The sequence below is a fragment of the Ambystoma mexicanum genome, chromosome 2q (assembly GCF_040938575.1).
Source record: "Ambystoma mexicanum isolate Mex_15411 chromosome 2q, UKY_AmexF1_1, whole genome shotgun sequence".
NCBI classification, from domain to species: domain Eukaryota; kingdom Metazoa; phylum Chordata; class Amphibia; order Caudata; family Ambystomatidae; genus Ambystoma; species Ambystoma mexicanum.
In genome coordinates, this window is record NC_090924.1 from 1,313,851,031 (window position 1) to 1,313,878,834 (window position 27,804).

The window sequence follows — 27,804 nt, forward strand, 5'->3', positions numbered from 1 at the left end:
GGAAAGAAACAGGGTAAACAGCCCTGTATATAGTCTACTTTTACTCCGTACTAGGCAAATACTCCCAAAAAATAAAAATAGGGAGTAAAAATACTCCCAACAAAAAATAGGAAAGAGACATGTAGAAGCGTGTGCCCCTGCTTACACACAGCTACATGGATATGTTAGGACCAGTACTGCACATAGTACCAGCGAAGAAATTACTTTTATTACTGCCTGATTAGAAGAACTAAACATGTATCTTTTAATGTGCACGAATAACTAGGTTCAAAGAAATAATTATTACAAACACATTTCCGTGTTCTATTTAAAACTCTTATTTGGAATTCGACTTACAATGTTACTCCCTAAAAAAATCATTTTACACCCAACTTTACAAAATAGGGAGTAAAGTACTCCCACTTCCAAATCTTATCTGGAGCACTGCCGGCAACCCCATGTAAGATAGTAGATATGTCCCATCACCCAGTAAATCTGTATTTTGGAATGTTTCTCTTTATCACGACCAGTGATTTGCTTTGCGAGCATTAGATTAAAAACAGTGCACACTTTGGGGCTGTAACTGCACGGCTGTTTCTAGGATAACATCTATCATTCTGCCAGCGGTCACCTGTCACATGGGCCTAATCACCCACACGTGGCACACACACCAGGCATGGAGCCTGCTGTTACAGCACAGACCAATGAATGCCCCCATAGAACTGCCTCTTCCACTGACAGCCCCCCCCCTACGAGAGCTCAGACATTCTTCCCCATGACACCTTACACCACATGTATACAAAAGCCCCCCTGCCAGCTAGGACACGGCAGCCACGTATTACCACTTTTATAACACACTTATACAAGGTGACAATGAGCAATGCTAGGAAAGGCGGGGTCAATATTACATTGTTTGAATCCATATCCAGTCAACCTTGCAGGGATCTGAGCACACGATTTGTGATAGAAGATAAGATACACTGAATTGCTTGAGATGCAAAGTTGCTGAAAGGTGGCTGTGTGCCTGGTGGTGGGATTCACAGCTGTCAGTCAATGGGTCATTTTAAACACGCGTAGTTTCTAACTCCTCTAGCTTCCAAGCGCGGGACCAGGGATCGAACCCGTGTTGCACGGCATTGTCTTATTTCCAATGTGAGCATGAGGACCCTGAGCTATCTGCCCTGTCCAGCACTTGGAAACCAGTAACATTCAGGGCGCCATCCAAGTGTTCTGTTCTCCCTGGCCTGGGGCTGATTCTTCTGTTCTCACAGACAAGGGCACACATATATGTTCTGTTTTTATTGTTATGTGGCAACATATATGTTGTGTTTTCACTAACATTGTGCAAGGTATGCATTCTGTTTTCACTGACACAGGGCACCTATCAACTACGTGTTCTGGTTGCTTCCACTGACACAGGGGCCACATTAATATTCTGCCTTCACAATATAGGTGTTCTGCTGTAATTGACATGTGGCCAGCTATGTGTTGACTTTCACTGACTGGGTGCAACATATGGGTTCTGATTTCACTGACATGGAACACGCACGTGTTTCTGGTTGTTTTCACTGACATGGGGGCCACATTTAAATTCGGCATCACTGTCATGTGGCTTCATCAGTGCTCTGTTTCTTTTCACAATGCACCCATACATGTTCGATTGCCACTGCCATGTAGCCATATATACGTTGTTTTTAATTGGCATTATAATTTTTACTGACATTAGGCCATGGACATATTGTGTTTTCATTCACATGGGGCCACATACATTTACTCTTTTCGCTAGCATGAAACTATCTAAATGTTTCCCATTTTCAATATTAGGCCTCTTGAGCTTTCTATTCTTTGCTTTCCCTGGGCCTCATAAGTGATTAGTTTTCACTCGCAGGCGGCTGCTCCTATGTGTATCCTGTTTTCACTGTCATTCTATTTTTGCTTTAACAGCTGATGGTTAATGGCTGGAAGGTTTTGAATGAATCATAACCTATGACTTTGCTGGAGAACCCATAATTTGCCCAGCCTACCATGCCCTGACAGAAGAAAGGCCATGTGTAAATCAGGCCTAGTCCCATCCCAAAAGGCCAGACCATCCAAAACTGCTAGGTCGCGCCCCTTTTGCATGAAACCACCAACAAGCCCAGTCCTGCTTCAGCCTCATCAGGCATCACCTGTGAGATGTAGCACATGAGGCTGGGGACCCATATCTGGCTATGCATGTCCCTCTCAGGGGGACAATTGCACAACTGAAGGTTGGTGGCTGGAATGTTTTGAATTAATCCTGATCTCTGGTATTGCTTTGGGCAACCTGGTAGGCCATTGCTTTTAAGCCTGTCATGCCTTTAAAGAAGGGTAACAACGGTATGCAAGTCAGGTGTGGTCCCAGCCCAGACTGAGCAGTTATCCCACATCTCTTCGTCACGAGTACACAAGCAACACACAGACAAGCTTGAGCCTCGTTTGGCATCATTCGTGAGATGTATTTTGGCTCTCCAGGAAGAGCACGCTTAGGATGCACATCTGTACATATCCGTCAAACTCAGGGTGACATTTTCCATGACTTCCGGTGGACGTCTGAAAATGGCATTTAATTGACTATTTACGTCATTGCAAGCTCTGAGAGCAGCAACGGAGGGAGCATGTGAGGGCTGAGTTCCTGTGGCTTTCTCAGGTGGAAAGTGGGAGAGGCAGGTCCGACCAGTAACTCCCAGTCTAGACCGAAAGTCCCCTGAGGCGCCTACTCTTGTGAGAAAGCTCTCAGCGGCCACTGCATTGTCTAGGGACGTAGCACGAGATTCAGTGATCTCAGGGTTGCCTGATGGCATTGCAAAAGAACCTGATATGGCGGACAGGGAATTTTCAGACATGAAGGGTCTGCCGGAACTGAATGAGTTGTTATCGGCAGGTGTCCCAGGTCAGGTTGAATTTGCTAATCCAAATGAATAAATAAATATTACTTTTACATTTTTTTGGGACATTAATGGTTGTCACTTCTGGCTAGGAATGTGTTTAGGTGCAGTTTACTCTTCTTCTGTATCTGCAAGGCCCTGGCAGATGCTGTGTGTCTAAAAGCTTCTTTTAAACATAGACAAGAATGCTTCTCTTCTAGATCATTAAATATTTACTCACTTTGTTTCTTGCACTCTTGGAGACTGATTGACAACGAAATTACTATACGTGAATCTGGCTTCTCCCTGGCCCTATTCTTGCTCATGGCATTTCAATTCACAAGTAAGGAGGGTATATCATCTTTGTTAATTGAACAGTGGTTTAGAAGGAGTAACTCACAGTTACTCGTACCAACATCAAAGTGATTTGCTCCACTCATTCTCTATGCAGGAATTGCATTGGAGTTTTTACTCCTAACTCCCATTCCACGTTCTGTTGCTTGCTAGCGCGCAGCCACACACGCACGCACGCACACACACTCACACACACACCACCCCTCCACCCCAGTCCCCCTTCTCGCCAGACGTAGGGATGCTGTGACAACACAATATGATAACCCACTCGTAAAGCTTGCAAATTGATGGGGTGCCCAGGCCTATATATCAAGAAAGCAGCATTGCTGCACAGAAGACCATATCTCAGTGTGGCTGAGACCTCTGATAGATGGTACAGAACAAGTTTAAATGGTACAGAAACACATCTAAATCCATCACTTTCATAGTGCATCGTTTGCCACATAGCCTTTCCATTTGACGTGACTGGACATCAAACACATTCTCGCAATTGGAGAAACTGAACCTTTGTAGTGTTTGTAGAGTGTAGGTTGGTGTGCAGTGTAGATGGTATGTACAGACCTGGCCCTACAGTGCTAAGCCTTTGACGGCAGCATGTTTTTTTGTTTACTTTAAGAAAAAGGGAAATAATTACAATCAATGAAAGCATTGTTCAAAATGAGTTGTAATAATACTAATGGGCATTTTGAAACAGTATGTTCTTATTGTATAAGCGCCTAACAAGCCAACAATAAATACATAAATAAAACAAAAATGACGTAGGGGAGTTCAAATGTTTTGATCTGATTACGTATTTCAAAATAGAACAAGCAAAAACTAAACGGGCAGTCTGTGGGCTTCCGCACCACACTTTCCCCAGCAAACGTTTTATTCTTCACCCACCCATGATGGGTCTAGAGTCCTGGAGAAAACAAATGCCCAGGTGTTTGGGACTGGGGACAGACGGGCAAGGCAGTAGGGGTGCACAGAGCTTCACTGATCCATACTCACCCCAAATTAGGACCTGCATATACAACTTGTGGTAAAGCAAGCCAACTGGTTTAGACTGTTTATATACATTCTGGGAGCACTGGCAGAGCGAATTTTCTCCACACATCCCAACATCTCTACCATCTACCACATAAATGACTACTAGTTCTTTCAAAGCAGAATAAAATCCTACCAACCCAGACCCAGGGGTAAGAGCCACATCTAAGCTCCGGTACTAGCAGGGCAGCAACACAAACGTACCAGAATTCTACACACTCTGCTGGACCCTCTGAAGAAGGCCTCTGCCTCAGAGGATGATTAAGGATATACAACAATATCTATCCTCTCCCAGACTGTGAAAGATGTGTACTTGCTGACTACTCCGGGCAATAGCACCTCTACAGGCTGCTGCACCTCCTATCAGGCACAACACTCTCTAGCTGGGTGAAAAAGCCAACCATCTCAGGATGTGCACCCAGCACAAAAGACACTACACCGCCAGACTGGAAATGAAAATGAGGAAACAGGGAAAGACCAGACTGGCCCCCAGTCTTCAAAGCCAGAATCAGGAACAATCTATTGATGCACATCAGACTTACCGAATCAGGCTTGCATTTCACACAGGAGGTGAAAACACACTGCTCTATGAAGCACCTCACATGCCACCAAAAGGAAATTGCCCACTCTTGCAAAACTAATTGCAAATCATTCCGCCAGCATACACACTTAAAGTACACCTAGTAGGCTGCCTAAATGGCAGAAGCCTAGGTTTACAAGGCCCAACTGGCTACCATAACTACATTTTACCTTAGCTAGGGTCACAATATGGCTTTCAGCCAAGTTAAGGCTGTGGGTTGTTAGAGGCCATGTTCACCTGACTGGCAGGGCATGAAAGCCATTCACACCCTGGGGTTTGTATAGCGGGCGAATGGCTTTCACAGTGTTTTATTGGATTGGATTATCCGTACCGTTTGAGCAGCCGATCTCCGGAAAAACAATGAGAAAAGAAAAAGATGGCCTCGGCCATATGGAAGAAGGGACTAAGTCCTTTTCCCATGTCTATGGTGGCGGCCAGATGGGAGGAGCGCCGGGACTGGAGCACAATGCTCCAATCCCACAGGTAAGCAGAGGGGTTGGGGAGGGGAATTGGGTCATTTTGCAGAGGAAGGTAAACAGGGAGAGGCTCCCTGTTGCCTCCCGCATTGAAACAAGAAAAAAAAAAAGGCGCCACCTGGGGAAGGGCCTCGGGTCGCTGGGACAGCCCGCAGTGTTTGTGTATTCTTGCCCGCTGCTCCAGCCACCTGATTGCCTGAGCGCCCTTCCCTGGGTGCGAATAAACAATCTCCTAATTAAAATAATACAAAGTAGATGTTTTTTTTTATTGAACAATGTGAAAGTTGCAGATTCAAAGTATAAAACCTTATTAATTTGCAGATTTAAAGTATAAAACCTTATACATTTTGTAAAATATATCTGGAAATATCCTACTAGAGTGCCTAGAAGCTCGTACCACGTTTCTTTTAACATTCCTACCATGCACCACACATTTTCTGAAAACAGAAATAAAAAACAGAACCATTTCCCAGAAAATACAAATGTCAATAACATGAAATGTGTGAATGAAATATTGTAAACAAGCCTGCTTGTTACATTGTCTTTTGTACAAATAATGTGCATTGATCATTTTGAATACTATCGATTTGAAGTGCGCCTTTTGAAGCACTGAGATGAGTCCCTGTGAGGATCGTCTGTTTGAAGTGTTAATGTTTTTGTCAATGCATTATTTTACCGGTTGGGGTTTCCATAGTTAGGGAAAAGAATTAAAAGCTATATCCAAAAAAGTAGACTAGGTTCCAAACGACTTTCAGGGGATGGATTAGTTGTACTATTTGTTATTCGAGATCCGATGAAGGCGCTCCAGACATGTTGAAATGCCTACATGATGGATGGGCCTCTTGAGAGCTATATATCTTGGTTCACAAAATCACTCCTGAAGTGGGACACCCGTTAGAGGTTGACATGTTTCTGCTGTTTTGTTTGGAGCCTCTGGCAGTCTCAGAATATGTATGCACACGCCATGGCTGTGCTTTAAATCAGGAAAAATCTTTGATGGTGATTTTGGTCACTATGAAAGTCTTCTAACATAAAATAAAGAGCCACAGAGAAGCTGTGCAAAACGGAGTTTCCTGAGAAATACATGTAAAATGGCGGTGGTACCGACATTCTGTAATGTAGGGGTCTCTAACCTCTGGCTCGCAAGATGTTTAAACCAAAAAGCTCCCATCAGCTCTAACCAGAATTGTTAATAGTAAGCGATTATGGGAGACAAAGGTTGCAGATCATTACTGTAAGGTTCTATGATGTTGAATCCCCAGTTTTGTTTTAACTAGTTTTTTGCCGAATCTTGTTGACCGAAAAAACTAATTGAAAAAAGCTTTTTAGAATTAATTTGAGGGGGTTCCCCCATGCCCCCATCCCTTATTGTTTACTCTATATTCACCAGCAGCCTGCCACCCCTTATATCCCCTTCCCCACCACGCCCTCTATATTTTCCAAGGAGTTTTTCATTGAAAAATGTTTGGCAAAAAACTGATAAAAAAAATAAAAACTGGCGATGGAACAACGTCGCACTTGCTTTAATGGGCACTACCAATATAAGCTTGGAGGCTGGCCCGTGCTGTGCGCGTATGTGGGCGGCCATATATTAAATCCACCCCGTGCCATAGAAGCAACAGAGTCAGTAGCGAGACCAGTGCAGGTCACCTGCATGCAGTGAGTTTTCCCACCAGTGATCCGCTAGTTTGGAGGGCATGATGCCAATTTCCAGTCTCTTTAAGCCTGACCAGTTTAACCCATTTCCAGAAGTCTAGATCCTGCTGCATGTTTTGAAGACACATCATTTGATGCATGTGTGGCTTTTCTGGAAAAGGGGAGGTTCCCAAACAGGCAAAGGGCCGGTGAAGCGCCGGGGCTGCTGCCCTGTGGTGATGCAGGTGTTTTAGAGGCCCATGGTCAGATGCCGCCACAGTGCACAAGGATTGGGGCATAGAGTGGAAGAAGGCTTGGCAAGCAGCTTAACTGCTGCGTCTGGGCCACCATTGCCAGACTGAGGCCAGATGATACGGTCTGATGGTTGAGCATCTTCTTGGAAGCAGCATCAGTAGTAAAGTTGATGAATGAAAGTTTCCAGAAACAGTCAATTCTCGCTGTCATATTGCAAGTGGTGAGTGTGGCCTGCCTCTGGAGTGGCAGAACGGATCCTTTATCACATCAGTGGTGAACCCTGCTCCCACAACTCCTGCTACATGGCAGATTCTTCCGCCTGACTTCAAAATGGCGGGTGCATCGCGGCACCAGAATGAGGCTCTGGCCGCGTGACCTCGTTGCTGAGCAACCAAAGCTTTTTTCACCGATCCACATCCGCCGGCAGGCGGAAACGCCGGCCACACGACCAAGGACCATACAAAGGCCCCTGTTTGCCCCCTGTATCCCCCATTATCGCTGCAACACACCGCGGAGGAGGGCAGGAGCCCCAGCCCCTCCGGAGACCAGGAGCTGCACCAACAACACACGGACCAGCCGTGCACCACACCTCTTCGACACCCAGGAAATATCAGGGGTGAGGAATAATTATTTGATTCATATATGTATGCGCTTTGAGCATACCAGCACCTTCAATACAACAGCCACACGCCGGCATTCTCATTTAAATCGAGGTGTACCGCATTGTTTGAATTGCCTGACTCTGGCAGATTCTTCCGCCTGACTTCAAAATGGTGGGTGCATCGCGGCACTAGAGTGAGGCTCTGGCCGTGTGACCTCGTTGCTGAGCAACCGAAGCGCTTTTCACCGATCCACATCCGCCGGCAGGCGGAAACGCCGGCCACACGACCAAGGCGCATACAAAGGCCTCTGTTTGCCCCCTGTTCGCGACATGGAGCGTCAAGGAGCAGATTAGGAGTCCCCCCTTGCCTGCTACTGGCGCCTCTGCCTTCCCGCCTATGAGGCCGCTAGTGCCACGCTCTACCAGTAAGACTCTATAACTGTGAATATTCAAGCTCAAACCCGTACTACTGCATGTGTGCTCTTCTATAAGTAGCTCAAACGAACTCTTGCCATTTTCAATCTGCATTTGGCGCATGCATCAGCTCCCTGAAACTGCACCCCGCACTATCAGGCAGTCATCCCTTACCTGCCGCGACCCTGGTCATGTTACTACCCTACCCCTCATTGCTGATGGCCATTCATACGCCTGATATTTAGATGTATGTCTTGTATTTTTGCGCCACCTGCATCCATGACCCTATTTGGCCCATTGTGACGCCATCAACCCGCAGGCACCTAATGTGCTAATGTAACTAATGTGCCGCCATTGCACCTGTGACACCATTTTACTTGCAATTTGGGCTGCCTATCTGTAATTACTCCCTGCAGCCTAACCCCGAAATCTAGGCGCTCACACGAGGATACTGTCTATCATTGACACTCTAGCCCAGTACTCTAACCTGCCAGCCTATGCCTTAAAGACTTGCGCTCCGACACACCTCTACTGTCCATGCACATGACACTTTAGCTTTGTAGCTCTAGGTATTCAGTTGCCGCCCTACGGCTTATTGGCCTAAGTGTCCTACCCGAACCTAGGCGTTACCTAATTCAGCCGATGTACTATTCTGGACCTAGATGCTGCCACACTGCATCATGTGCTGCACTTCATTTGTGTTGTGCCTTATGGTCGCTAATAGACCACATCTGATTTGTGTTGTGCCTCATGGTCATTAATAGACCACATCTGATTTGTGTTGTGCCTCATGGTCAAAAATAGACCACATTTGATTTGTGTTGTGCCTTATGGTCGCTAATAGACCACATTTGATTTGTGTTGTGCCTTATGGTCGCTAATAGACTGCATTTGATTTGTGTGATGCCTTATGGTCGCTAATAGACCACATTTGATTTGTGTTGTGCCCTATGGTCGCTAATAGACCTCATTTGATTTGTGTTGTACCTCATGGTCGCTAATAGACCACATTTGATTTGTGTCGTGCCCTATGGTCGCGAATAGACCTCATTTGATTTGTGTTGTGCCTTATTTGTAGCTACTACTGCACTCTTGCTAATAACCTATGAACTTCACTGCCCCCATCATCAGAGCCAAGCCACCCACAATGGCCACATTTAGAGGTGCCACTCTAACTATGGCTACCCTCCTCCCGTTCTCCGCGCCCACACAACTGCACCACTTTACCCAGACCTACTATCTCCAATAGAATGGATAAACAGATTTGCTCGCCCACCTTCACGTTGCTTACCCTGTCCCACACCCCTTAGAAACACAAGACTAGGTTCTCGCCTTGTTGCACCCACTAGGACATGCCTGAACGCAGCCCAACCGACCATGACTAGAAACGATAGACTCAGCTATCGTACTAATCTTGTTACAAAGCTCACCAGAATGCTCACCAATCAGACTAAGAACCCCAAGCAGCCTACCTCACTTACTGAATTCCCACCGAGTCACAACCCTACTATACCTCACTCGCCACCACACACGAAAACTAACCCTCCACAGACCTCTATCAAGGGAGCCCTCATCAACGCTCGCTCACTGGTTGCCCACGCGACTGATGTCGCCGACATTATTTCCACTAACCACCTAGACTTTATCGCCATCACGGAGACATGGCTCCACCCAGCAGCCGGTCCCACAATAGCTCTAGCCACTCCAGACAACTACAACATCATCCGAGCTGACAGGAAAAATGGAATAGGAGGAGGAATAGCAATTATTGCGAAATCCACCCTAAACCTCAGAGAAGTAACCAGCACAACCCTACCTTCAGCCGAACTTTTATCCGTCAAACTCCCATTATCTGATACACAAACCATCCAGCTCCATATTATATACAGACCCCCAGGACCCCCTCCACCTTTGAAGAGGATATCTCTCTCCTACTCACTACCAATTTGAAACCGAAATCCCAAATCATCATTCTGGGGGATTTCAACTTGAGACTCAATGACCCCAATGACAACCAAGCCACTTCCCTTAATGACACGATTACTCATCTAGGCTTCACCCAACACATTAATCAACCTACACATACAAAAGGAAGATCCTTGGATTGGCTTGCAGATGCCAATTGCAACCTCTCACTGACTGACATCACTCCCTGTGCTTGGACTGACCATCATCTTATTACGTTCTCTTTACCTAGATCCTTACCATCTACCACACAACCCACAAAGTTACCTCAAATAATCTCCAGAAATATCTGCAACATCACTATGGAGAACCTCAAACCTCTTCTCGCGCCTATCAGTAAAGCTAATCTACCCACGCAAAAAAACAACCCAGCAGCCATAGTAGACCTATATAACAATACTTTAGAATTAGCCCTCAACCAGATAGCTCCTCTCAAACAACGAAAATCCAAACCTATTGCCCACTCCAACAAATGGTTCTCATCAGAATTAAAAGCTCTCCGTAATATTAAAAGAACTGCAGAAACCAGCTGGAGAAAAGCCCCTTCTCTCTCCACTAAAGAAAAAAGTGCTTCAGCTGCCTCCACCTACAAATCAGCCATCTTAAATGCTAAGAAGGAGACCTATAACTTGAGAATACAAAATGCCAAATCTGGCACCAAAGAACTCTTCTCTATACTAAGAGAACTTGAATCACCATTGCCTCCTACAGAGGACTGCATCAAAGACAAGGCCTGGTGTAATAATATCCAGCTCGCCCTCGCTAACAAAATTGCCCTCCTACAAACTAAGATAGAAGCAAATAAAACTAGCCTTGCCTCCAAGCAGAACCCCAGCAGCAAAATTAACCACACTATCCCTATCTGCCCATCCTTCCACTTCTCACCAGTCACAGAAGAGTAAGTAATCAAGATAATCGCCAGCCTCAAACCATCCAACTGCCAAGGTGACATTTGCCCAGCATCTGTCATCAAAGATGGTGCTAATGAGTTAGCCCCTCTCATCACCTCGCTGATCAACTCCTCTTTCAAAAACTCAGTGGTCCCCAACAACCTTAAAGAAGCGTGGGTCCTACCCCTGCTCAAAAAACCCAACTTAGATCCCAACATCCCCACAAATTACAGACCCATCACCACAGTCCCATTTCTTCTCAAAATCTTGGACAGGGTAGTCTATCTCCAAATACAACATTTGGAAGACAACAACCTCCTAAGCCTGCGACAATCCGGCTTCAGGCCAAGGCACGGGACTGAAACTGCCCTCTTGGATCTAAAAATCCAAATAGATGACGCCAAAGACAAGGGCAAACTGGCCATCCTGCTCTTGTTGGATCGCTCTGCTGCCTTTGATCTGGTTGACCACCAGATCCTCACTCAACACCTCTCCTCGGCTGCTGCATTCTATCAGAATGCCACTAAGTGGATCCAGTCATTTCTGTCTGACAGGTCGACTAGAGTCTTCGCCCCCACTGCGGCTGCGGACCCTATCCCAATCACAAGTGGAGTGCCGCAAGGCTCCTGCATTTCTCCCACACTTTACAACATCTTCACGAAGCTCATATTTGACCGTCTTAACGATCTGGGTGTCAGCTACACTAATTATGCAGACGACACCCAGGTCCTCATCACGCTCACTGGTAGCTATGAAGAAGTTGTTGCAAAGCTTAATGATATCTATTTAGAAATCCAAGTCTGGATGGCCACACACAGTCTTTGCCTTAACGACGATAAGACAGAATTGCTTATCGTAGGCTCCAAGGCTCGCCTCAACAAACTGGACCAAAGGTATCAATTCTTTACCATTGATGGCAACATCATAAAAGTTTCCAAAGAGGTTAAAACATTAGGTGTATACCTCGACGCTACCTTATCACTAGAGAAACAAATAAACTCTACCATCTCAGCTACCTCATACACCAATAAATTGATCAATGCCTGTAGGCCTTTTCTCTCCACCTCTAGCTGCCTCACCCTATCTAGAGCGCTGTTATTGTCTAAATTAGACTATTGCAACACACTCTACTTAGGCACTACCACTAAGAACTTGAATAGACTCCAGATCCTGCAAAATAATGCACTTGGATGTGCCCTCAACCGCCTGTGCAAGGCACACATATCCACGGTTAGAAAAGAAGTCCACTGGCACCCGATCCGTGACAGAATTAAGCTAAGAACACTGGTCATCACCCACAAGTGCCTATCATGTACTGCCCCACGTTACCTTTCTGACAAATTCTCTAGACACTGCCCCATTAGACCCACCAGAACACCTTACCTGCACCAACTAAAGATCCCTAATTATAACCTAAAAACAGCAGGAGGCTCCAGTTTTCCAGTGCTCGCAGCACAATGTTGGAACACCCTCCCCACTACAATTAGATCAGAATGCTCATTCTGGCCATTCAGAGCCATGGTAAAATCATGGCTACTAGCCTAAACATCCAGACTCTCACTGACACGACCGGCTAGCCGCCGCTCTCTACCTGTAGTAATGTTTACTCTATCTACAGCCTATTCAGGACCAACCTGTAACCTGGTCCGCATTAGCCACTGTAACTTTTTTTGTGCCTATTCTCTGTACATGCTTTTCTCTGTATATTCTACTCTTGTATGTAAACAGTCAGAGCCTGGACTAATGTATGCTCTGTCTGTTGTATTATGATGTTTGTGTAACGATATGTAACTCTGCTGTGCACATGATTATGCGCCCAGCTACCTGAGGGTTCGGACGCACTTTATAAATAAACAAACTAAACTAAATTAAACTAAACTAAACTACATTTGGCACCCTACCATAGCCCTGGGTGTGTCCCCTAAGTGCAGCACTCAATTTCTTGCCAGCTAGGTTGGCACCTTATAAATCCCATATATATAGATTTCACACATGCATGAAAGCTCCCAGAGAGACCCTGTATCCCCCCCAGATGGCAAGTGGTCAGAATGACCTTAGGATTTTATCCAGTCTGCGTCTGGTTTGCCAAAAAGCATGGACCCACCAACTCCTGAAACCTGCTTACGTTGGGGTTCTGTGACAGCGCGACTAGTGCTACATTAGGGGACTTCCAGCCAGGTGTGAAGGACTAGTACGACATTAGGGCGCTTGCAGGTAGGTGTGTTGAGTGCCAGTGTGACAAGGACTAGTGCTACATTAGGGCACGTCCAGGCAGGTGTGTTGAGTGCCAGCACAACAAGGACTAGTGCTACATTACGGAACTTCCAGCCAGCGCGACAAGGACTAGTGCTACATTAGGGCCCTTCCAGCCAGCACGACAAGGACTAGTGCTACATTAGGGCACTTCGAGCCAGCGCGACAAGGACTAGTGCTACATTAGGGCCCTTCCAGCCAGCACGACAAGGACTAGTGCTACATTAGGGCACTTCCAGCCAGCGCGACAAGGACTAGTGCTACATTAGGGCACTTCCAGCCAGTGCGACAAGGACTAATGCTACATTAGGGCCCTTCCAGCCAGCACGACAAGGACTAGTGCTACATTAGGGCACTTCCAGCCAGCGCGACAAGGACTAGTGCTACATTAGGGCACTTCCAGCCAGCGCAACAAGGACTAGTGTTACATTAGGGCACTTCCAGCCAGCGCGACAAGGACTAGTGCTACATTAGGGCATTTCCAGCCAGTGTGACAAGGACCAGTGCTACATTAGGGCACTTCCAGCCAGTGCTACAAGGACTAATGCTACATTAGGGCCCTTCCAGCCAGCACGACAAGGACTAGTGCTACATTAGGGCACTTCCAGCCAGCGCGACAAGGACTAGTGCTACATTAGGGCACTTCCAGCCAGCGCAACAAGGACTAGTGTTACATTAGGGCACTTCCAGCCAGCGCGACAAGGACTAGTGCTACATTAGGGCATTTCCAGCCAGTGTGACAAGGACCAGTGCTACATTAGGGCACTTCCAGCCAGCAGATGACAAGAGGGCGCTCCCAAATGTGCCCCTATCGTAGTGAAGGTGGGGGCGCCAATGCCACTGCGCCAGCGACACAAGGTAAATCCTTGCACTGGCCCTGAGAATGAACACCTGCAGCCAGTTTTCAGACCTCTTTGATGACATTTCAGGCATGCAGGTGGCACACCCCACACGTGGACCTTTCTGAATTCACTCAGCCCAGCTGGCAGCGTCATGTTATCTTATGTTAAAGGTTCTTTTACCGTCCACTGTTGCCACCTGTGTGGTTTCTTGGTGCTCCGGCGCCATGGCGGGAGTTAACTAAGAACCGATTCCAGCAGAGGCCAATGTATAAGCTGCCTGCAATCACCGGAAGAAGAGGCTAATGTGATGTTCATTTTGTATAACGCTTATAGCGACTCCCAATTCTCCTTCATTCCTGTACTGGCTCAAATGATGTTCCAGACATCCTTTCACTCTGCAGAGGACAAAATAAAGGTATTCATACTCTGTACATGTCAGACTTCCTTTTCTTGTAAAGTGACAATCTGTTTCATCCGTCTGAAAATTGCCTGAAGCAGCTGCCGAGAGTGTCCTGAAAGCTTGAAAGCTAAAATGGGTGTCAGCCTAATAAAGAGAGTGCCAGTTGCGGCTATTAGGTGGCGCTTTAGGAGGGGCTGTTTGCAGGGCTAATGTGCCTGCAGGCCGCCCATGCTCCTGACAGCAACCCTCAGTGCACCCGCATGCAGAAAGAGAGGTGCAAAGTGCCCCTTGACTTCTGCACCTGCATGCACTTGGGATTTGGATTTAAACTGAATCTTGCTTCTATCCAGCTTGAAGAAACACAAAAGAATTGCAAAATCTGCACTGGTCCTAGGAAAGATTTCCACTCAGACAATTTGCAGTATTCATCTTTGCAATTATAGTTTTAATTACACTAATACATTAGGAGTACCATCAATGTAAAGGTGCATGTATGGCAACAATGTAACTAAAATAAAACATAGAAGCTAGCTATGTAACTATGCCAACGATGTAACTGTTACATTATAAATGTAACTATATTATAGAAAGTGTTTCAACTTTGCAGCTACTTGAAGTAAATATATTTTCAAAGTAGCCATACAAACAATGTCACTGTACAGCTGTGCTAACAATGTAAGTATAATACATACAAGCTATGCTAACAATGTAATTGCACTTGTATTTGTTTTAAATATCTATACTGGCAGAGCAACTAAGTAGCTCAGGCCATGATGTATCTACACAATTAAAGCAACTACAACAGACAATTTACTGTATCCGCACAGTAATTACATTAAAATTGTAACTAAGCCTATAACGTTGCTATGCTAATGACACAGTTACATTAACACTACAATTAAAGTGATTTAGAAATTATGAATCAAAACTGCATATTATTAATTTAACACTGTTGGTATACATAACCTATATATGTCTTTAAGGAGATCTGTGCATTGGTGACTGAGTAGAGTCACGGCCATCTGCATCCTGAGCCCTAGCTTCCCCCATAGCCCATTCCAGAAATTCTAAGTGATACAGCCATCGGGACTCAACTGGAATGACACATATTGTAGCCCGTTATGCTCATATCTGGACAACATGCATGTCCACATAAGTATCTATGGTTCATGGTTACACATATTTTAATGTCAGGGTGAGTGTTCCGAAACATGAAATTAGCATCACACCTAGTGTAAATGACGTATTTAGTAATGCAAGCATAACCCCTTTTTATGGCAGACATAGTTGTCAATTATGTGGTCATCCACTTATGCTCACAAAATACCCTTTGGTTTCATGCAAAGTTTCCAGGAACCCTCATTAGTGCAAGTTGTCACCTTCACTTTCTCAAATAACTGTTTTTTTTAAAAAATAGTACAATATGCGTGCAGCAGACTGTCCATAATGGAAGTATAACCTTCAATTGAAAACTAATGTATATGGTTATTCTTGATTTTGATAAAGTGCTTTGCTCAGAAAGACACGTTTAACATTCTAATTATGACTACTGGAATGGATCATTAGAATTGAACATTGTAAAATGCTCAAACAAGCCGTTCACAGTGGTAGTACAATCGAACCATTGGCTTAAAAGGCCTTCGATTTGAGCGTGAGTGGTTCCAAAAAGGAATTACATTTTGCAAGACAGAATGGTATGCTTTCTTGACAAATGGTGTGACTGTGGGCACACATACTCTCTGAGATTGGACATGCTTTGAGCGTGCCCCTAATTCTAAGAGTAATGGATGTATGTGAAGGCAAGTAGAAGTCGCCTGCACAAAAACACGTTCAGCAAATATGAAAATAATACTCGCAATGTAAATGGGAACTAAAAAAACACAGTTGGAAATGTATTACTTTGAAAATTATGTAAGGGCTGCCTATACACAGCATATCATATGCCAATCTAGCTGTCTCCTTCTCTCCCTCCTCTCTCTCTTGCTCTCTCTCTCTCTACTCTCTTTATCTCTCCGTCTCACTCTGTGCCTCTGTCTCTTGTGGGTGTGAGTCGCGTTGTCATGTGCACATTCGCTGGAGCCACCACATCCAATGCTCACAGCAGCGTGAATAGAGAAAAGGCCAGCAGTGACAGAAGCATCTCATAGTTGTGGACATACATTGTCATTGCATGAGGCCTGATGAAACATTGCAATCAAACTGAGGGCTCATTGTCTGTCTGGAGAGGAGAATGTGCTAAGAATTTGCTCTCTGGTTGCTGAGGTCCTGACAGACTTTGTAAGGGATCAGAGGACCAGGTTTCCTGGTCTGCAATTGCCTGTGCTGGTTTTCTTTGTTTGTTCATGATTAGTCCAGTACATAGTTTAACAAATGTGTGTACAGTGATACTATCAACCAGTAAATAGCAAACAAATTAAACCTTCCTTTGGTGCTCCAATCATTGGCTTTACTCATTGGCTTTTATCTGGTTTCAATCTGACCACGACTATTGCCAAAATGGAAGGGCATTTTGTGAGGCAATATGGTATGCTTTCTTGATAAACAAATCTACTAAAAAAGGAAAACATGTAATTGTACCAACATTGTAAACTGGGTCTTTTTAAAAGTGTGTGTTTCTATTGGCAACTTCCAATATATGTTGCCTACATGGTAATACATGAATTAATGCGCAAAGCATATGATGAAATCCAAAAAAAAAACATTTTTGTTGCCTGAAAGAAGTTTACGTTTCCAAGATGGACAGCCTCTTTTGAAATTCCTCTCCGAGAAAGGAGACAGACTACTCCAAAGATGCTTCCTGGCTCCTCTGAATAAAATCAAGCAGCATTTTGGGAACATACGAATAACAATCTGTATCTTTACCAAATATGTTGTTGACAAACGGGTTGAATCACTAAGTACATAAAGGGCACTCAACTTATTTCATTTTTTGGAAATGTCATCCTAACACTAACATGTCTTTAACCATGTTTACACATTGAGACAGCCTCAGAATTTGGAGGAAACATTGATGTAGCGGAGCAGGACTTTTGGCCGCAATCGATTCAGCATGGGATGTTTTGGCACAGTGTTGCGGTTTATTACGCGGTCACACTCAACTCAGGGAATTCCTTTACCCCTCAATCAAGGTGGCGCACAATAAAGAAGTCTTCTTTTTTTAAGGTTCAGTTTGGTAAGGCCTCCAACCCGTCTCGCACCCAATCCCAACAAATACCCATGCCACAATGGACTAGGGACCAGGCCGATGTCTAGTAAGAATATATATTCATTCATTTATTTAAACCAAATTTGACAAACATAATAACATCAGCCACCAATGCTGTGGCAACACAAGAACACAAATGACTTCTGTAATTGCACCAACACAGAGATAATACTGAGATATGCAGTCACAATTTCCCGCAGCTTTCTTTTCAAATCACCAATATGGGAAAAGAACAATTCAAAAGAGACAGTGATTAATACCTCTTTCTCCCAGAAACCCCCAACTTCCAAACATCAATTACACTTGACCCCCTTAAATTGAAGGCAAGTGGTAGAGAGTGGGAACACAATGGGAAAATTGTTTTGGGATTCTGATAAAATGGACTCTTTGGAAAAAAAGATTGAAGGGTAAAAATAGTTTTCTCACTTATTACCACAGATGAAATATGAGAGAAAGAAAAGCAAATATGAAAATGAATGTTGCCACAACTAAAAGAACAGACAGAGCTTTGTGGTTAGGGTCACAGCACAATGGGAACAAAGGGGACATTTTGTTTTTCCCACGACACATGCAAAGGAAATACAAGGCTTCCCAATTCTGATTTAAAATGAAGGGGGTCAATAGGGAATTTCGTTTTGCACCCTGCATCCTCACTTGGAAACAGGGTTTTGGGATTCATTCTGCTGGGAAATCTTTAGATCTATACTGGCTTAAATGACACTGGGAAGAGCTTGTTATCTTTGAATGCTAACAAAACACATCATGTGATTTCTGGAGGGGGATTAATTGATTTACTTTAATTAAATATGCTAAGGATCTACACAGACAAACAGGGTATTTTGCTATGTTAAATAACTAAAACAATGCTTGAGAAAAAATGCAGGGCCTACACAATCTATGGTTTTGGGGTAGTTTTACTTACACATGAGAGGCCTTGTAATGGGCATCGGGGAACAGCAGGGCACCTCTGGGACAGCAAATGTGTCAGTCAAGTATAGTCCCCTATGGCCAAGTTGTCCCAGTCAGCTTCTATGTCTGCTGGTCCCTGTCTAATCCAAACTAGTCTACCTCTAGGGCAAATGACATCACAAAATTGTCATGATTCTTGCAAAAGGGATTGGTTGGTTTTTCCTGCTCACCTCCCACCTGTGTGTTAATAGGACAAGGAGATGAGGGTTGTGAGTTAGGAAACCTGTGGGAGGAGAAAGCTTTGTCATCCCAAACTGACACGTGGGCTTGGCCTTTTTATACTCTAAAAATCTATAAACATGGCAAGTACCCTAATTTTTCAAATCTTCACATGTATGGATACATTTTTAAGAACTACATTTTAGGGCAAATCAGATGATACTAGTCAGTACGCCATTCTGATGCAGACATATGGTTTTTCTTCATTTACTCAGGAGCTGCATCAGTGAAAAATATGTCACTTCATAGCTCCCATGTTAATTCTGTCCTTTACCCTCACACCAACTTTCGAATCTCTCAGAATCAAGGTAAGACCCAAATCAAATTTTCATTAACAACTTCTGTTTTGATCATCACACAAAAATCGTTTTGCCATGGCTCAAAGGGGGTTACTGTCAACTTTAATAAAAGTCTTGAATGGTTATTGTGGCATATACGCTGCCCTTTTTATGCAAAAATATGTATTTTTCTATTACTAAACGCCAGACTTTTTTTTATTGTCTTTATGTTTCATTACCCTTTAAGCATGTGATCAGCCAGGGGCTGGCTCATGTTTATCTTTGCCTATCCCTTCTTGGCATGTAATGGCCCTGGCTGCAACTCTAATGTACATTTTAGGGGAGTTGTGACCTCAAGGTCACTCTTCTGCTGTAAGAACATGCATTGCTTTATCTATTTCCACTGTGGTTTCAATTTTGTAAGTGCATTTCTTTATTTTTTTAATCAATGGAACTGATTGATGGTTGACAACCAGACCTCCCTCTGCAGAACCAGCAGCGGCAAGGTCTTGGAGGTTAAATTTCATTTTCAGGAGAAATACCCAGCTGCATGTAAAGTCCTGCAAGAAATGGCTTTTAAACTAACACATAATGCAGTTTACATGACATTTTATAAGGCACCTGGGCCTTATATCCATGTGTAGTGTACTTATTTGATCTCACATTTGCAAAAGACATGAGTATCACTTCTGGATTATCCATATGTATAGGGCAGTTATATGAGAAACCATGTTCAATCTCTGAATGTCTAGTAAGCACTTCTCTCTGCATTCTGTCATTTGCATGAGGAAAAGGGGCATTATTTTATTTCTTATAATTGCAATAAGCTTGGAGCACAATCTGGTATTACGTTGAAGATAATGTAGACACAGCTATCTGTCTCTTTAAATAAAAAGTGTAGATTTCCATGGATTTAGTAAAACATCATTGTCAGCCACATGTCTTTCTCTTTCCTTGCTGAAATGCACTGTGTATATCTTTGCACTTTTGAACTTCTCAGCATATGTCTCCTTCATTTGAGATTTAGGGGTGTCTTTAGTTCAATAGGCCTCATGTCCGACATCACTATTTCTGTCTGGCTTTAGACTTCAATGGGACTTTAAAATCACTCTGGCCTCTTTATTTCTGGCATTCAGGGGCTATATTTCACCCCACAGCAGCCGGCTGGGTGCAGGAACATTTCAGCATGGAAAGTTTTGGTGCAGCCGGCAGGGCGCAGGGACATTTCGGCGAGGGATGTTTTGACGCGGAAAGAGCATGAACTACACTCTAAAATGTATGAGCCTGCACCTGTAACATGCATGAGTTACAGATGCAGATTCATAAATAAATGAGCAGGACGTTCAGCTGAACCTAAAGAGCACATATTAATTTAATCAAATAAAAACAAAACAAAAATGCATGTAGACCCTGTGCCAAATGAGCACATTGATTAAATTATTAAATGAATTAATAACCCCCCCTCAAATAAGCGGTACTGAAGTGCCCCGGAATTACCAGAATACGTAGGGTGCACTGGTTACAGGATCTCAACTTGTTGTTGCTGGTTGCTCAACAACCAAAGGACCAATGAGTGCGGTGTGCCTTACAGCACGCTCTGGTGTATGCATGCCATCTGTTCTGTGGAAAAAGCAATAAGATGTTTGGGTGTGGCAAAAATAAAATGTGGGAAGTGACTTACCAGTTGTCCATGTTGTGACAGGGACAAGGAGGCAGCGGGAGGGCATAGGAAACCCTTTTAGATGTTGAAATGGAAGGCCACTCCAGTTGGCCACTGGGAAAGCAGGGACACGGTGGATGTTGAAGTGGCAGGCCAGTCCAGTGGGCTGCTGTGCACGCAGGAGTGTTAGGGAGAATTTTAATTTCTGTGCTATTCCGTTCAACCCTAGAGACCCCCAGTTCGTTTGTTAGACTTAGGGCTTGTGATTTTTTCCTCCTGAGTGAATGGAACCTCTTCCTCACTTCCTCATGTGTTTTTCCCGACTAGGAATTTTGTGTGGTGTTACTGTATTATGGAGTCTGACAAACTCCACGGGCATCTGCTTTTTGTATAGTGGCACACAGCACCTTAGGTGCAGTGCCACTGAGAAGTCCCTTGCACTTCTTTAAATGTATAAATACATTTTCTTGGGTGAACTACCATTTCCAAGAATAGTAAAATGATCCTTTCTCTTTGTGGGACCAGCACACCACCCTATGTGGAGTGCTGCAGGGTTACCTAGTAATTCCTTATCCCACTTGTCATGTAACATTTTTGTTACACTATCTTACTTTAAATGGCTGGTGGCAGTGGTTTAATTTTACTACCAGTGTGCATTTCCACCGAAGGCTGAGCCCTCAGCTGTAGTACAGCACCCTTGGGTGTCCATTTTCCCAAAATGGCTGATTTGTTCTTTTTCACCATTTTATGTTTGTTAGTTTCTTTGGGCTTTTACTCTGTTAGTTGAAGCAGGTTTGTGTCCTTTGTGTGTTTTGCCTTTGGCTGGCTTCAGCCCTTAAAACCCGCCCAGGCTCCAGTTTGTCTGGAAATGCAAGAAGTGAGGGAGGCTCCCAGAACTTCCCTGTTCTTTGTTTCTAGGTGTGCCTGAGTGAAACCAGTCTTGATTGGCCGGCTGTCTGTCCTAATAGGACAGCCACCCTGCTGTGTGATTGACACGCTGTGAATTAATGGGAAATCGTATAGTGAGGTTTTTGGGACTAGAAGCAGAGTCAACCACTGGAGAGGAACATCCGAAGAAGAAGACGTGACAAGACACCAGCAGCACCCTCCTAGACTTTGAAGTGCCCGGTGAAGCAATGAAACTGTGCTGACCCCATTTCCATATCGACTCGGAAGACCCGTAAATGATGACTTCCTCCCTTGGGCTGGTGGGACCAACTAGCCTCAAGACAAGCTTCCATTTGACGCATTCCCCGACTTGCTGTGCCTCACCAGAGCTGCAGAAGCCCAATGCCAGGGGTCCTGTGACCATTGACCAGTGTGTCATCTTGCAAAGTCTGAATCAAGCAGATCTCTGTAGAGACTTATTAATATATATTCTCCCTCCAGTGTTTGCAGTCCTGGTTGTGTACATTCACATATGCTTCACTTGGACACAGACATAGGGCCTCATTACGAGTTTGGAGGTAGCCATGCCCTTAATAAGGGCATGGATGCCTCCAAACTCGGTCCGGGTCCGTGGTCCCTGATTGGGGAAATACCGGGCCATTCCCATTTGAGCCCCCATAGGGTTCAATGGGGAGCATGCTAACAACAGGTCCGTTAATGACGGGCCCATTGTTTGCATGCTTGTCCCCTCGAGGGACCCGCAAAGGACGTCTGGTCTGACCAGACATCCAGGGCGGGTCCTGTGAGGGGACCTCGTAATAGGACTGTACGGGGTTAACAGTGCCGGCACCTTTACCGGCGCCGTTAACCCCTTACCGCCTCACTTGTAATGAGGCCCATAGTATTGTTACGTCTTTACATGACAAAAGAAAAGTAAATGCTGTAACACTTGTTAAATGACCATAAAAACGAAGACGGACAAGAGATGTGATTTTGCACTGAGCTGAGTCCAAAACAAAGGTGTAAAAGCAAGGCGTGTTGCTTTTTGTGCTCCCATTTTGCATTCCAGCCAATTTTTGCACCCTCCCATGGTGAAGGCGGGGCACAAAACAGAGAATGTGACTCCACTTGTTTTCCTCCATGTTCTTGTAAGAACACCTGATTTTATACCTGTATGAGATTTTCAGATAGGTGTGAAGGCAATGGATTCCTCTGGAATGCGCTTTAGATTTGCACCTGATAATGTGCAGGTAGACTCCATATGAATCCATTAGTAAACGCTGCATGGCAGTATTTACTATTTTACAAAGCAGAGAGTAAAAGTTAGAAGGGGATTTCGCCTAATTTTTCTCTTCAGATTTACCCTCCAGTTATTAAATGTTTACAATTGTATCCGGGGACGCAACAGCACATATGCGCTAACGTTGGCGTGTCCTGCATGCAATTAGCATTTGATTTAAAATCAGACGTCCTATATGTTGCCTTAATCGTGTGCTTCTTTGGGACCTTATGCTGATTATCAGTACTAACTTGCTAAATAGAACATGTAAAGGCCTAATTCATGGAACATTTAGCGCGGTGCAAAGTGACTTTGCACTGCCAACAACCCAGTTGAACCGGCCCTAGTTCAAAGAGTGGTTTAAAGTGTATTTTTGCATATCAAAGTCTCTTTCACAGCAAAAACACTCTTTGCACCAGGCTAAATGGCCCTAATAAAAATAAAAAATAAACAATATTAGGCCCATTTAGCACCGTGCAAAGAGTCCTTTTGCTGAGTACCAGTAGTAAATGGCTGTGTAGAACAAGTAAAGGCATAATTCATGGAACAACAAACTTGTTGAAATGGCTCTATTTCGCAGAGCGTGAAAAGTGCACCCTGCTAAATGGCCCTAATAAAAAATATATATATTAGGCCCATTCAGCGCTGTCCAAAGAGTACCTTTGCAGTGCAAAAAGACTTTGATCTGCAAAAATACACTTTGCACTGCTGTGTGAATTAGGGCCGGTGCAACGTGTTTGTTGGCAGTGCAAAGTCACTTTGCACCGCGCTAAATGTTTCATGAATAAGGACGTAATTTAGTAATGCTGGTGTCATAAAAATACACTTAGTAATGTTATTACCAAATGTTAAGTGACTTCAATTCAGCAATCCCACTAAGTAAGTGCCTCGTCTGGGACACCCAAGGGAAGCCCTTATTTATATATTTTTATGACAACTTATACTCTGGATGATAAACCCTTATATAATGCCCCTCTCTTTGAATCCCCCTGACCTCACTGGGCGAAGAAGTAGGTTTGTTTTGCAAATTAAAAGATTTATTGGAAAAATTTAACAATATGTATATATATCACACTTTTATAATATTATTACAATTGTACGCTTATTTAATTACTTAAGAGTTGGCATAGGAAGGAAAAGGTTACTGGGAATGCTTTTAGGGTTTCAAGGAAAAACAATGATGGAAAGAATTCAGTACAGAAATAAACTGATAGGGTTTCACAAGAGATAATATGTTCACTTTTCCCCTTGTCGAAATTCACCCCCCCCCATACAAAATAAGGAGATGGAAGTAAGGCACACAGTTTTCAGGGATACAATCAAATGTAGTTCAGTTCCCCCCTAGCAATCTTAGATCACAGGAATTATTTTAAAACACAGGAAAAATACTTTAAGTGTGATTTGCAAAAAATGGAAAAATATGAAAAAATGATTTTAATTCCCTGTAGGAGGTTCAGGGTAGGTGATAGCTATTTAAGATTAGTTCAAGTCACACTTGCGATGTTCGGAAAAACTATAAGGAGTAGAGCTTAGAATCTTAGCTTTAAATGAAAGTTAAATCTCGTTCCTAGCACACGCGGTCCCAGAGATACAGACGATTTTGTGGAGATAGTTTCTCGAAATGAAAGTAAACTTCAGAATGACAAAATTACACTTTTACGGCTTTGAAATGACAGAATGAACACACGATGATTCATATGATGCAGTTCTGGACAGGTTCTAATGTTTTGAATCAGATTATTTTAGACTAAGAGATTGTTCTGGCACAGTTCTAGCTGAGTACTCACACTATATATTTGAAATAGGCCGTCAAGGTCTGGTCAGGTTAGCTGCGGTTCTCTCGCCACGGACGGTCTTTAGTACCGGTTCTGCTCACAGCGATCTGGTCTGGGTCTGCTAGCAGCACTGCGGTCTGGTCTGGGCCTCTGGTTCTGCTGGTCTGGATCAAGTGGATTCTGGATACAGCACTGCTTTGTGGGTACTGGCACCGGGTTGTAGCGAGAATCAAACAGCTCAGCCCGGCTGCTTGAATAATTTGCAAAAGATTTTGAGGCCTGCTGAAAAAGGATTCAGCTGGTAGCAGGCCTCAATGCTACAAGTTCTGAAGTCTGGATTCTAAGTTCTGGAGATGGTCCTTCTGGATATTGTCTAGTCCGGCAGAGTGCTTCGCAAGAAAATGGAAAGTGAGTCTTGCCTGTCCAAAGCAGTCTCTTTTTATGTTTTTGAAAATGGGTGTGTGAGTGGGCATAACTAAGCCTGCCCCTCACAACTTATCATTGGCCAAGCTCTCCTCTCTCCCTTGATTGGGGGAAGGAATGGAGTGTCTTCAGGCATTAGTTTTATGGCATACAGAAAGAACACTCCCCTTTGCATTTACTTAGAAAACTCAATTTTACCCAAAACACATATTTCCCAGATACACAGTTTGTTGAAATTACATGTACACATGGCAGCTGAATTAAGGTACATTCTTGCCCAACTCTGATCTTTCTAAGAGCTTGGGTTAAGAAATGACAACATTTTGTGCTTTTTAGTGACTTTCGCATTATTGGTTTCTCCACAAAATTTACACAGATCTGCACCCCTTCCCTCAGCATATTACTGGAAATTACTATGTCTCTATCCTAAACACAGTGTCTGCAATATTAATAAATAGCGGGGTTTGGTCCCAGAACACCGCACAAAGTGGAGTTTGGTCTCAAATCGTGAGGGCATTTTCCATATTAAGGACCCCAAATTGTACATTTCTGTGAGCTTAATACAAGATTTTATAAGCAATTTAATCAAACATATATTTGCTGCAATATGAATCTGCAAACCAGTCTGGCCCGCCCCCCTGAACTTGGTGAGTCAGAGATCACAGGCCTCTCCTTCCTCCAGAAGACTGTTTACAGTCCACACCCAAAATCAGCATACCCCATTCAATTGAAAGGGTGTATTGTGTTGTGTCCTGCAGGCTGCAGGGGAAACTCCTCCCTCTCAATCAACAGGGCCATGTGATATCCTGGGCTGTTGTGTGTGTCTCTGAGGTGTTAATGGTTCTCAGGAAAAGCAAGTCTTTTGAACTTTTAATTACATAAAACCCCCTTCTGTTCACTGCACAGTTCTGCAAGACAGCTCTCCTGTCAGGATTTATAGAGCGCCAGCACCGGTCAGTGGCTTGCAATGGTACTGCACCCATTTTTACAGCTGTCTGGTATTAATACATTTCAGAAAGAAAGGATTTTACTTGATAGTATATGATCCTTGCTTGACATGGCATTGCTGTGGATCTGCAGTAGAGTAAAGTAAAACACTCAACCAGAGTTGGATTTTTGTTTGGTGGTTTCTGGCCCATGATCTTAGCAATTTTTGACATTAATAAAAACAAATTTTGAACAGAACCATCTTTCTTTGCACTGGTGGGTAGCAGGTCAGGGGAGCATTTTGGTGTGCGCAAAACTGCGCGGTTCTCCTGGATTCTGGCGCAAATGTGGGCTTTTCCGCCATCTTGGATTTTCTAAACCCACAGCACCAAATGTTGCAGCATAATAATTTAAACGTGGGTCAAGACACCCAACAAGCCCCCCGCTCGACTGCGCTTTGATTTCGAGTCGAGGGGGAGTCGGGTGCAAAGGATGTTTTGATCCACGCGCTGGAATGTCCGCATCATCTTCTTCTGATTCCGCAGATGACAAAGTTCAGCATCCTTTCCTCCATCAGGATGGATCGATCGGTTCTCCTCGCCAGTCCTGATGGGAGTATTGGGTGGTACCCGGGGCCCCTCGGATCTTTGCTCCCGGTCCCCGGGTCGTCTTCCCTGGTCAGTCTCCAGGTTTTCTTTCTCCTAGGATGACAAAGCAAAGCGGCAATACCTAGTCGTAGACATTTCTCCCACACTAATGATATAGTGGGGCGGCACATACATTTTATAAATCAGTAGACATTTACATTCTTATTTAAAAAAAACAAGATATATTCAAGAATTATTCAAGAATCATAATATTTTAGAGACTATATGTGGGATATTTTAGGGTTGGAACTGAATTACTCTGGAGCGGCCCCCTCTGGTATTGCAGAGGACTCCTCCAGTTGCTGCAGAGTGTGCCTGGGATGGCAACACTTTAACTGATTTATATGGACCCACTTGTCTTCCCCTTCTGCCAAACTACCTTTGGGGATGCGGATCTTGAAGGCAACTGGGGAGATCTTGTCTATAATTTCAACAGGTCCCTTCCATGTAGGCAAAAATGTTCGCTGTTTGGCCTGGTTTCTTTGGAAATTGTATAGATAAATCTGGTCTCCTACATTGTACTCTTTCATGGTAGTTTTCAAATCGTAATGGGTCTTCGTGCTATCAGCTGATCTTTCTAGATTCCGCTGAGCATAGGCAAAAGCATGTTGGAGGTGTTTCCTCAAATTCTCCACATACTCATGAGTTGTGGAGGCATTGATCAATGTCTGCTCTTGGGTCTTGTAGAGCAAATGCTGGGGAAACACCATCTTGCGTCCAGTCATCAGCCCAAACGGTGACATTTTAGTTGCAGATGAAGGGGTAAATCTGATGGCCATTAGGACCAGAGGTAATCGGATATCCCAACTTGGACCAGAATCTGCCGCAAACTTTTTTAAGATGCTCACAATGGTTCTGTTGTATCTCTCCACTGCACCAGAAGAGGCAAGTATTGGTCGAGGTCCTGCCCCATGTGTGGCCAGTAAGCAACCTCTCTTAAGATCTCAAGTGTTGTATGAAACCCCCTATGACCGGCGGT

At 44.1% G+C, this 27,804-nt stretch overlaps 1 protein-coding gene across 1 annotated transcript in view; it reads left to right on the forward strand.

The window, feature by feature from the left end:
* The window catches only part of LRRC3B (leucine rich repeat containing 3B), a 758,203-nt gene that overhangs the window by 159,684 nt on the left and 570,715 nt on the right, over positions 1 to 27,804 (forward strand). The gene's annotated exons all lie outside the window — the stretch shown is intronic.